We start from the raw sequence: 11659 nt of genomic DNA, 5'->3' as shown, positions 1-11659 counted from the left end.
TGGAGACATTTTTGCATGTCTGGGATCCAGGCTGGTTGGGATGAATCACGGTTGGGATGAATCATGCCCTACCGCTCTCCCCAGAAGAAATACATAAATAAACTTTACAAAACAAAGAAAAGACTGTAATGCTTATACTGAAGTCAGTAGTCTTTTGTCCCACCCCTACTCACTTCTAATTATTGCCTCCCAGGGCTGCTAAAAAGCATTTAATTTTTTATCTGGTATTTACTTCCATGATCCTCAATTATATACTCATGCTGTTATTAAAAAAAATGTTTATGAGGTCAGCAGGTCCTAGACCTGGTAGCTTGAAAATCACTCTAGGTGCATGTGCATGTGTGCCCAAAAATCCCGCGAGGAAGATGGGGAAAGGATTATGGCATGGCCATCCTCCTTGGGGGGGTGATTTCTCACTTTCCTTCTCATTGTCTCTCTGTCTCTCTCCGGTGGGCACATGCACCCTATGCCAAAAACCTTTAAAGAAATGCTCATTTATCCCACAGTGAAACCCAATATAAAAATCATTATTCTTTTTTAATCGCCAGGCTTGTGTGCTTGCCTGAGAGAGAGGAGAGAGAAGGAACTCCCTCCCCTATGGGACGTGGTAATGCCACAATCCCTTCTCCATCTCTCCATCCTGTTGGGATTTTGATCACACATGCACATGTGCCCAGCATGTTTTTCAAGCTGCCAGGGCTGGGATTCAAACCATGGTTGGCCATATAGGATTCAGCTACTGTAACCATTAGGCTATGGGACCAGTCCCTCCATCTTCATTTTTTATCCTATTCGTATTTAAAGGGTATAATTTTGGTCAGCTGATGGCATGGTGGTTAAGGCAGCTGGAGCCCATATGTCTGACTGCATGGTTGGAGTCCTGGATCTGGTGGCTTGAAAAATGTGTGTGTGTGTGTGTACGCGTGCGTGCGCACAAAATCTCAGGAGGAGAATGGAAAAGAAGGGATTGCTTTGTGGTCATCCCCTCTGAGGGGTGCTTTCTCACTTTGTCTCTCTCTGGTGAGCTCATGTACCCTATGGCAAGTTAAAAACAAAGGATATAATTTTGTCTTTGAGGATCTTACTTACAGTTTCGTGATGTTTCCGTCTGTTCTGTGTGTTCTCTAGGGCCTAGAATGATTCACAGGCTGCATTCAGCTGGGACTTTAAACCAAGTGCCTCCATGTAACCTCTCCTGCCTTGGGTTTCTCAAAGAATGGGGGCTGTGTTCTGAGAATGAGCCTTCTAAGAGAGTCAAGCAGAAGTGACATAGTGTTGGAATGTAGATACTGGGCCCACCGATTGTTCTCATCTCATTGGTTCTATCAAATGGGGCTGGGCCCACTGATTTATCTCATTGGCTGTATTGAATGTGGCTTAATCAGCTAGACCGCCCCTCCTGCCCCCCAATCTGCTGCCTACATTACCTCTGCCTTGATGTTTTTTTTTTTTTTTTTTTTTTTTTGAGAGATTTTCACTGTAGGGCGCGTACGCTCGCCGGACAGACAGAGAGAGACATAGAGACAGAAAGTGAGAAATCACCCCCCGGGGGGATGGTCACGCCGCAATCCCTTCTCCTCCATTCTCCTCTCGGGATCTTGGGCACGCATGCACATGCGCCCGGCGTGAGTTTTAAGCCACTGGGTCCGGGACACGAACCGCGGTCGACTACATGGGAGTCCAGCGACATAGCCAGTACGCTAACTGCTGGTTCCCTTGATGGGTTTTTTTACTTAACCACATGGGCAGATGTTCCAGCCCCCTTACCTGCTTCCATTTGCTAGCTTTCTCCTGCCTCATTTTCTTCTGAGAGGCATAATCCTCATAAATCTTTTTTTGGAGCTGAAGGTGGATGGTCTTCTATAACTGGTTCGTGCTGGAAAGGGGCGTTGGCCCTACCTATTGGGGATCATGGAACTAAGAGCGGGGCCAGGGGCAGGTGGTTGCAATAGTACCCAGGTGTGTCCTTGGGAGAGCTGTCACTGGTGCTGGATGACTCAGTAGGATTTAGTGGAGGTCTCAGGAGGTTGATATCCCTGTTTATGGTCATTTGCAATTTTACAACTTCTCCTGGCTGACTCGCCACAATGTATGTTGTGGGGTGGCATCTGTGATAATATCCAGGTTCTTGTTTTGGACAAAGAATTGAAGGAAACACTCCTGAGAGGTAGGAGCAGGCCTGAGCAGACAAAGAGTGGTTCCAAAAGCCAAAGATGCCAAATTTGTGCGAATGCCACAGATGCCCCTTGAATCTGAGGTTTTGCTGCAAACCCATAGTTACTTGGAAGAGAGGAGTTCTAACACAGGGTCCCCAGATATGTGTAGCTAAGGGAATTCTATATAGGGATATATGGATCCCTATATGTTGCTCCACGCCAAGTGACCAGAACATTCTTAATGTCTCTTAGAGGGGAAGCGATCTGAGTAAAGGGGAGACACAGTTCTTCTCTAATGAGCATGGAGCTGCATTATAGGTGTGTCACTTGGAGATGCAGAAATTAAGTTCCCTTTCTCTGCTTTATTTCAGTTGCCTGTGTTAGAGTATGAGTAACTTAATCCCATTTTAGATTAGTGGATGCTGTGACTCCGACTTGGGCTTCGGCCAAGGATAACAGTACCCACGGGCTTTTTCCATCAACTTGCCCTTCTCCCTTCAGTTGCCCTTAAGCCTGGAAATTTTGACATGATTTGTTTCCAATCCTATGATTGTTTCTTCAGAGGCTATACTTCTCTCTTTTCAAAATTTGGCAGCCCGTTTCTGGCTCCTGTGGGGGTGAGTCCTCAGCACTCATGGCTTATTGTAAGATGCTCTTGCTTCTCTCCAGACAAACTTCTGATTTCTTTTTTGGCTCACCAGATGAAAAAAGAGAAAGTGAGAAATCACCTCCCCCCCAGGGGTGATGGTCACACTGCAATCCTTTCTCTTCCATTCTCCTCTCAGGATTTTGGGCACATGCCTATTGTGTTTTTCAAACCTCCAGGTCCAGGACCTGAACCGTGAAGTCGGCCATGTGGGATCCAGCTGCCTTAATGTCCATTCCCACCTGCTGGCCCCTGAATTCTAAATAGATAACCAAATCAAACAGGGCAAAGACGGGCTTGTTTTTCTTTTTAGTTTCTCTCTTTGTTTTTAATTGCCCGACAAAGAGAAAGCACCCTCCCATGGGGTGTGGTCATGCCACAGTCCATTTTCCTCTGTTTCTCCATCCTATCAGGATGTTGAATGCACACACGCACACACGTGCATACACACACATGCACACACACGCACACGTTTTTCAAGTTGCCGGGCCTGGGATTGGAAGTGGTAGAGAGTTAGGATTCAGATCCAGGTGGTGTGGCTCTGGATCCACCCTCCTCTCCCTTGATACTCCTCGTTTTGTTTTCCAGCCTAAGCACAATGCAGAGTCATCAGTGGGGTTTTAAGTAGGGGAGTGGCAAGATCAAGTTTAGGCCTTGAAAAGGTCTGACTACCCACAGTGCAGAAAATGGCCTGGAGGAAGCAAGCACATGTGGAGAAGCATTTAAAAGCCCTTGTCCTGGCCCAGATGTGTTCCCATGGCTCTGAGGCTTCTGGCTGTTTTTCTCTCACCTTTGACTTTTTCCTGGTGGGAATCAGCAGGATTTATCAGTTAGCTGGACTACAAGCCCTGGGTCCTTTTTGGTTAAATATCAACTTTCTTTTACTGCAGCTTTTATTCTTGGGTTGCAGTAATCTTAATGTCTTGGGGAAATCTAGCCTAAGTCTAATTTATAGACTAACGGTCTTAGAGGCCATCTGGCCCAGTTGCTCTCCTAGGGCAGGATTATTGCTGTGACACTCCTTAGGCTGGTACATTTGAACATCAGATGCACCAGGAGCCTGGGAGGTTGTCCCTTACCTCTCCCTGTCTCTGAGTCACCTTTGCCCTTTAATAAGTCACCAAGCCCGGTCACGTCTACTCTGTAATGTCTTTGGAAGATGTCTACCTCAAAACACCATCTCTCATCTTGATCATGACAGCCCAAGGGATCTTTCTGAAATAGAGATCAATTGTCACTTGCCAGGACTGGCCCTTTGTGCATTGCATAGGGAGCCAGCTCCCACGTGGCTGAACATGGTAGCTTGAAAAACATCCCATGTGCTTGTGTGCCTAAAATCCTGACGGGGTGGAAAAATGGAGGAAAAGGATTGTGTGACCATGCCCCATTGGAGGCTCTCTCTCTGTCTCTCTCTGGTGAGTGCATGTACCCTCTGTCAATTAAAAAAAAAATGTACTTGTCTGCCTAAAACTTTTTAAAGACTTCACCACTGCCCTTGAAAGAAAGTTCACTTTTCTTAGTAGGGCTTACAAGAGAACCTTCTCGACACTGACCTCATGCTATAGTTTTCTTATATTCTCTGTGTAATGCTCCGCCTCCTTCCAACTGCTTGGACCCCATCCCTGGAGGTTATTGCTCAGTAGATCTGGGCTAGGAACCAGCCTCTTCTTTCCAGAGCTGCTCCGGTGTCTAGAGCTGGACCCTGATCTCTGCTCTGATTTGGGGCCTTTCACTTTAGCTGTACATTAGTATCAGCTGAGCTGCTTCACATTTTTTTGTTTTTTGTTTTTGCTACAGGGCACGTACACTCAATAGAGAGGAGAGAGACAGGGAGATACAGAGAGAGGGAAAGTGAGAAATCATCGCCCCAGTGGGGATGGCCATCTGTAGTCCCTCCTCCTCTATACTTCGCTTGGGATCGTGGGCACACACGCTTATGTGGCCAGCATGACTTTCAAGCCACTGGGTCCAGGACTTGAACTGTGGTCGGCTATGTGTGAATCTAGCTGCCTTAACCACCAACGCCCCCAGCTTTTAAATTTAAGACCTGGTTCTCATCCTCAGAGATTCTCATGTAGCAGCATCTAGTTTGGTTCCCAGACACCCCTCCCCACCCTACTACTTTTTATTATCTGCCCTTTGTAATTCTAGTCTGCATCCAGGGTGGGGACCTCTGTATAGTGTTAGGGTTTGGAGTAAGAACTCAGGAGGCACTGTCTCAAGAGAATAGGGAAAGTTTATTGAGAGGAAGAGCACCCTGGGGTGGGGGGTTCTGAAACCTGAGGTGCTTCAGCCCACCCTGCCAAGGAAACATGTTGTATTTATATGGGAGCGGTGGAGGGGTAAGGTCATAAGAATGGTGGGACTTTGATTAGCTTACTTGCCACTGGGACCTTATCAGCCCTTCTATGGATATTGGCTGCCAATAAGAGGGCTCTGGCCCAGGATTCTGGCCAAAGGTCACTGCAACCATCTCCTTATTCTCTGATAGGAAATTACCTAAAGACTGTTCAGGAACCGATCTAACATATAGGGGAAGGAATTAATCCAGGAGCAGAATTCAGAAGTGGATGTTGTGGGGACACAAATTATGGTTCTGGAGTAGTTTATCCTTTCATATATAGATCACTAAATACTCAGAGGGCCACTCTTCTGCAGTTTACCTTTTTATTTTTAATAATTATTTTTATTTAACTTTATTTTAATTTGACCAGAGAGGGACAGAGAGAGGCAAGCTGCCAGATCTGGGACTTGAACTGCAGTTGGCCATGTGGGAGTCCAGCATCCTTAACTACCATGCCACCTGCTAGCCTCTGCAGTTTACCTTTTTAAAAAGTTTATTTATTTTTATTTATATTAGAGACAGAGTAAGGTGTGTACACACACACACACACACACACACACACACACAGAAACAGCACCCCCAACAAGGTCTTTTTAAAAAATATATTTAATTTAAGTTTATTTATTATTATTTTAATTTGACCAGAAAAGACAGAGAGAGAGAGAGAGAGAGAGGACAAGAGAGAAAGTAAGCCTCCAGGTTTGGGACCTGAACTGTGGTCAGCCAAGTGGGAGTCCAGAGCCCTTAACCACTACACCACTGACCGGTGCCCAGACTCCATAGTTTATCTTTTACTCATCTAACCCCACTTCCTGCTGCCTGGGTTTGGTGAGGAAAATATTAAAGGCCTTGGGCTACTCTCTTCCTGATGGCATTTCCTTAGATGTGGGTTTGTTTGTTTTATTTATTTATTATTTAAGTGCTCCATTAAATTGTGATATACACATTAACAGTGGTAGCAGCTGTGGGCCAGTTACAGTGGGACTAATAGATGCTTTAAACCAAGCCCTTTTATGTGTATTCAAATACTGTAAGATTTGGCTGGCCCCATAGAACAATGGTTAAACCCTGTGTGGATGAGGAGCCGGATCCCACTTTTACCAAGTGTGGCTGGAATCCTGGCCTGGCAGCTTGGAAAACATTCAGGGTTCATGTGTGTGCATGCCTCAAATCCTGATGGGATGGGAAAATGGAAGAAAGGGTTTGTGGCATGACCACACCCAACTAGGCACTACTTTTTCTCTTTCCTTCTCTCTCTCTTTTTTTTTTTTAAGAATTATTTAATTTTAAAATTTATTATTATGACTTTTTAAATTTGCTGTAGGGCATGTGCAATCACCAAAGAGAGACAGAGAAGAAGAGAGAGGGAAAGTGAGTTAGCAAGCTACCAGGTCTGGGACTTGAACCACAGTCAGCCATGTGGGAGTCTTAGTCATCACACCACCTCTGACCCCTCTCCCCCTCTTTTTCTCTCATGAGTGCCCATGCCTTCTAGCAGTAAAAGAATAAAATAAAGTACCATAAGATCACATTGGCTTGGTATCATGGTTGACTCATGGGTTACTTAAAAATCCCGCTGTCTGGGACCAGCAGATGGCATAATGGTTACGTCGCTGGACTTCCATACAGTTGACCATAGTTCAAGTCCTGGACCCAGTGGCTTGAAACTCACTCTGGGCATGTGTGCATGCATGCCCAAGATCCTAAGAGGAGAATGGAGGAGAAGGGACTGCAGTGTAGCCATCCTCTCCGGGGAGTGATTTCTCACTTTCTGTCTCTCTGTCTCTCTGGTGAGCACATGTTCCCTATACCAAAAATCTTTCTTTAAAAACACTATCTAGGGAACCAGCAGTTAGCGTAATGGCTATGTCGCTGGACTCCCACATAGTTGACCGTGGTTCGCATCCTGGACCCGGTGGCTTAAAACTCATGCCGGGCACGTGTGCATGCGTGCCCAAGATCCTGAGAGGAGAATGGAGGAGAAGGGATTGCGGCGTGACCATCCCCCTTGGGGGGTGATTTCTCACTTTCTTTCTCTGTCTCACCTGCAAGTATATGTGCCTTACAATAAAAATCTCTCTTAAAAAAAAAAAAAGAAAACAGAACAAAGCAAAAAACCCCCTAATCCAGTAGCTATTAAAAGGCAAGCAGGATTTACTTGCAGGCCCATCTGGTTCCAGCGTCTCTAGTGTCCGTTGGCTTGCCCCACATTCATTTGGAGAAGATGGTCATGTCTGGTTGGGAGAGTGGAAGGGTTGCAAAATGGGGAGGCCAGGACACACAAATATCACTTTTTTTTTTTTTTTTTTTTTTTTTTTTTTTTTTTTCTCCTAGAGCTTAGACCTGTTGTTGGGCAGCTTCAACTATAAACTGTACAGTCAGAAATTGACAAAGCATGTTTAATTGTGCTACTTTCGGTTTAGAAGGAGTTAGGTCTATTAATGCTCTTGCTCTTTAATCTGTAATATTTGTGGTTAAATATAGTACCTATCCCAAATCCAGTATGGAAACTACACTAGCATTTTGGTGGTTTGTTTTTTAACTTTCTTACCACTACTAGAATTAGAGCGATAAGAGGCCTTGGTTATGTAACATTTTGACTGCACGATCAGCCACATGGGGTCCAGCTGCTTTAACCTCCAAGACACCTGCTGATCCCGTGCTCAGCATGTTTTTCTAGTTGCTGGGACTGGGCTTTGAACTGTGGTTGGCCATGTGGGATCCAGTGCCCTTAATCACTAGTCTATGGAACTGGCCCCCCAAAAAAGTCTTCTTAAAAGGACTGATTTATATAGAAGTCAGTGCAGGTGTTTTTCTATTTATACTTTGGTTTTGTTAGTCACTGGCCCTTGCCTGATGGCAGACAAGCTCTTAGTGTAGGCAATAGGTAAAAATACTGTTTTTTTTTTTTTTAAGAATTATTTATTTTATTTAATTTATTATTTTAAAATTTTATTTATTTAAAAAAAAATTGAGCAGAGAAAGAGAGAAAGCAAGCTGCCAGGTCTGGGATTTGAACTGCCATCAGCAATGTTGGAGTCAGGAGCCTTAACCACCACGCCCCTGCTGGCCCCTGCTGGCCCCTGCTCTGGCTTATTTTGTGCACCTGATTTTCATCTGTCTCTGTACCTTCCCTCACACCTATATACTAAATCTACTAGTGTATGAATGTGAAGTATAGCTCTGAATTGAAAAAGAAGTTTTATGAAGTGATGTCATGAATCCCTTTTGAAAGTGGTCCTGAGTGTTTTTCTCCACACATTCTTTGGTTTCTTTAGATATAAGTACATAAGCAAGAACTGACTTTGGACAGACTTTTTACTTATCTTTACAGTAGTCAGTTCCCCATTAGACAATAATCGTTGGTCTAATGACTTGTCAGTAAGATTATCCCCAAGGGACTGTGAAATTCCCGTTTTGAAAAGTCCAGAAAGTTTTCGCTGCCTTATGGTTTCATTTTTCTTTTCAGTTACAGAAAATGGGATCACACTTATCTTTCCTTTGTGCACTGACATCTGCTGTTTGCAAACCCAAGTTTAGTAAAAGCTTTGAGAGAAATAAGCCCGATGCAATGCCCTGAGCCACTAGTATGCACTGAATCGACATTTCTCTTGTGTACCCAGAACAGTATTCGACACTCACTCAAATTGTTGTGCAAATCACTTTTGTGTGTTCTGGGGTTTGATGAAATAGCTGTTAAATCACGGGCTTAGAATGATTCTGTAGAGAGACTGGCAGGTGGCATGGTGGTTAAGGTGCTGGACTCCTACATCGTTGACTGTGGTTTGAGTCCCAGACCTGGTGGCTTGCTTTCTCTCTCTCTCTCTCTCTCTCTGGTCAAATTGAGAAAATAATAATCATAAATAAAATTTAAAAAAAAATTCTGTAGAGAAGAAGTACTTTAGTTAGAACATAATAGAGTTCTTTAGGTTAATTTGTAATTTTAAAAACCAGAATGGAGGAACCAGCAGTTAGCGTAATGGCTATGTCACTGGACTCCCACGTAGTTGACCGTGGTTCGTGTCCCGGACCCGGTGGTTTGAAGCTCACACCGGGCGTATATGTGTGCACGCCCAAGATCCTGAGAGGAGAATGGAGGAGAAGGGATTGTGGCGTGGGGGGGCCTGGGGGGGGTAATTTCTCGCTTTCTGTCTCTCTGTCTCTCTCTATCTGTCTGGCGAGCACATGTGCCCTATAGCAAAAACCTCTCAAAAAAAAAAAAAACCAACAAAAAACAAAACAAAACAAAAAAACAGAATGGAGATTGTGAAATAAAGTGGGCTCTTTTAAATTTTTCCCAGTAAAACGATTACAGGAAAGCTGGTTGGCAGTGATTTTCCTAGACAATTTGGCTGGTCATCCCTTCAGGATTGACTGTTCTTATGAATAATGCTTGATCTGATTGCCCTGTGGCTGCTTTTAATTCAGTATCTCCAGCCTTCAAAGAGTTGACGATTTGAGTATTTTCCCATGTTTGCCTTGAAAATGCTACCTACTTTTTTTCTTTAATTTATAATAATTTTTTAAACTTAAAAAAAAATTTATTTCTTTATTTTAATTCGACCAGAGAAGAACAGGGTGCTTGCGAGAGAGAGAGACGGAAAATGAGAAGGCAAGCCGCCAGGTCTAGGACTTGAACTGTGGTTGACCATATGGGAGTCCAGCACCCTTAACCACCATACCACCTACCAGCCTCCTATAGTAATTTTTTTTTTAAGTTTATTTCTTTCATGATAGAGAAAGAGAGAGAAACGTAGAGATGGGGGTAGGGGAAGCACCCCGATAGCATCCTGTGCCTCAGTCCTTCTCCAGCCTCAGCCAGGTTGGGTCATAGGCACTTGGCGTGTGCCAGGAAACCTTGCAAGTGCACATGGGACCTAACTTGTGGGTCCAATGTCACCCAGTGTTATATTTATTGCTGTGCTGCCAGCTGACCTACAAATAATTCTATTGTTCAAGTGCAATAACTAATGCAGTATTACCTATGGTGGATAGACTAAGAAGTATAACATAAAATCAGTCATTCTTGGTGCTTAATTTCATGGGGAAAACTACTAGCTGGTCTCTAGTTTAAGAAATAGCACAATTAGGAGATGAGGATGGGAAGTTAAAAAAAAGAAATAGCACAGTTGGGATCTAGCAGGTGGTGTGGTGGTAAAAGGTACTGGATTCCCACATGGCCGACCATGGTTCAAGTCCTGGACCCCGTGGCTTGCTTTCTCATTTTCCCCTTCTCTTTCTCTCTGGTCAAATTTAAAAAATAATAACAACAAATGGAATTAAATAAGTAAGTAATTCTTGAAAGAAAGAAAAAGAAAGGAAAGGAGGAAGGAACAAATAGCACAGTAGGGCCAGCCTTTGACTTGGTGGTTAAGGCAGCTGGATCCTACAGTGGCCAACCACGTTGTTCAAATCCCAGTCCTGGCGACTTGAAAAACACATCGAGTGTGTGTGCATGTGAGCCCAAAATCCTGAAAAGGGAGAGAAATGGAAAAGAGATTATGGTGTGATCATGCTCCATTAGGGGTTGCTTTCTCTTTCTCTCTTTCTCTTTCTGTCTTTCTGGTGAGGACATGTACCCTCTTAGCAAATGAAAAGCAGAAGAGAAGACAAAGTAGCACAATTATTGTATACTTAATAGCCTGCCTCTGTTTTTAACTAAAACATCAAAATTGCAACAACAGGGACCAGCAAATGAGTATTTTGCTGGACTCTCACAGTCGACCATGGTTCGAGTCCTGGACCCGGCAGCTTAAAACTCATGCTGGGTGCATGTACATGTATACCCAAAATTCCGAGAGGAGAATGGAGGAGAAGGAACTGTGGCTTGGCCATTCTTCCTGGGAGGTGATTTTTTGCTTTCTATTTTTCTGTCTCTCTCTGAAGAACACATGCACTCTCTAGCAAAAATCTCCCTAAAAATAAATTATTTACTTAAGTTTACTCCATGAGAAAGAGGATATACATGTGCACATGAGGCGGGAGAGTGAAACAGACATCCTCAACATTTACCATGTGGCAACCCCCTTTTCCTAGCCCTCTAGCTAGTCAGAATATTGGGCATACACGCCTTTCCTGTTTCAGTGGACTCAGGATCTAAACATGCGATCAGCCATGTGATTTCCAGCACTGCACATCAGTGTGCTATTGCCTGTGCCACTGCAGCTGGGCCTGTGGTATATTACAGATTCCAGACCGTGGCATCATGCCCCCCCTTGTTATCCCAGTTTAGAAACTGCGATGTGGCTTCCACATACTGTAAAAGTGTATGTGTTGTTCTAATCTGGGAGAAACAGGCAAGATCCTTTCCAAAGCATCTTTGATTTCTTTCTTTTTTTTTTTGGAGAGATTTTCACTGTAGGGTGTGTGCGCTTGCCAGAGAGACAGAGAGAGACATAGAGACAGAAAGCGAGAAATCACCCCCCAGGGGTGATGGTCACGCCACAATCCCTTCTCCTCCATTCTCCTCTCGGGATCTTGGGCACGCACGCACACGCGCCCGGCGTGAGTTTT

The 11659-nt window shown here is 44.2% G+C and overlaps 1 protein-coding gene across 1 annotated transcript in view; it reads left to right on the top strand.

Annotated features, from left to right (window-relative positions):
* The window catches only part of STAT3 (signal transducer and activator of transcription 3), a gene marked incomplete in the record, with an annotated part of 70875 nt that overhangs the window by 26205 nt on the left and 33011 nt on the right, over nt 1-11659 (top strand).

This window comes from Tupaia chinensis, unplaced genomic scaffold, assembly GCF_000334495.1.
Source record: "Tupaia chinensis unplaced genomic scaffold, TupChi_1.0 Scaffold000477_1, whole genome shotgun sequence".
NCBI lineage: Eukaryota > Metazoa > Chordata > Mammalia > Scandentia > Tupaiidae > Tupaia > Tupaia belangeri.
This window is presented reverse-complemented; position numbering and strand designations above follow the sequence as displayed.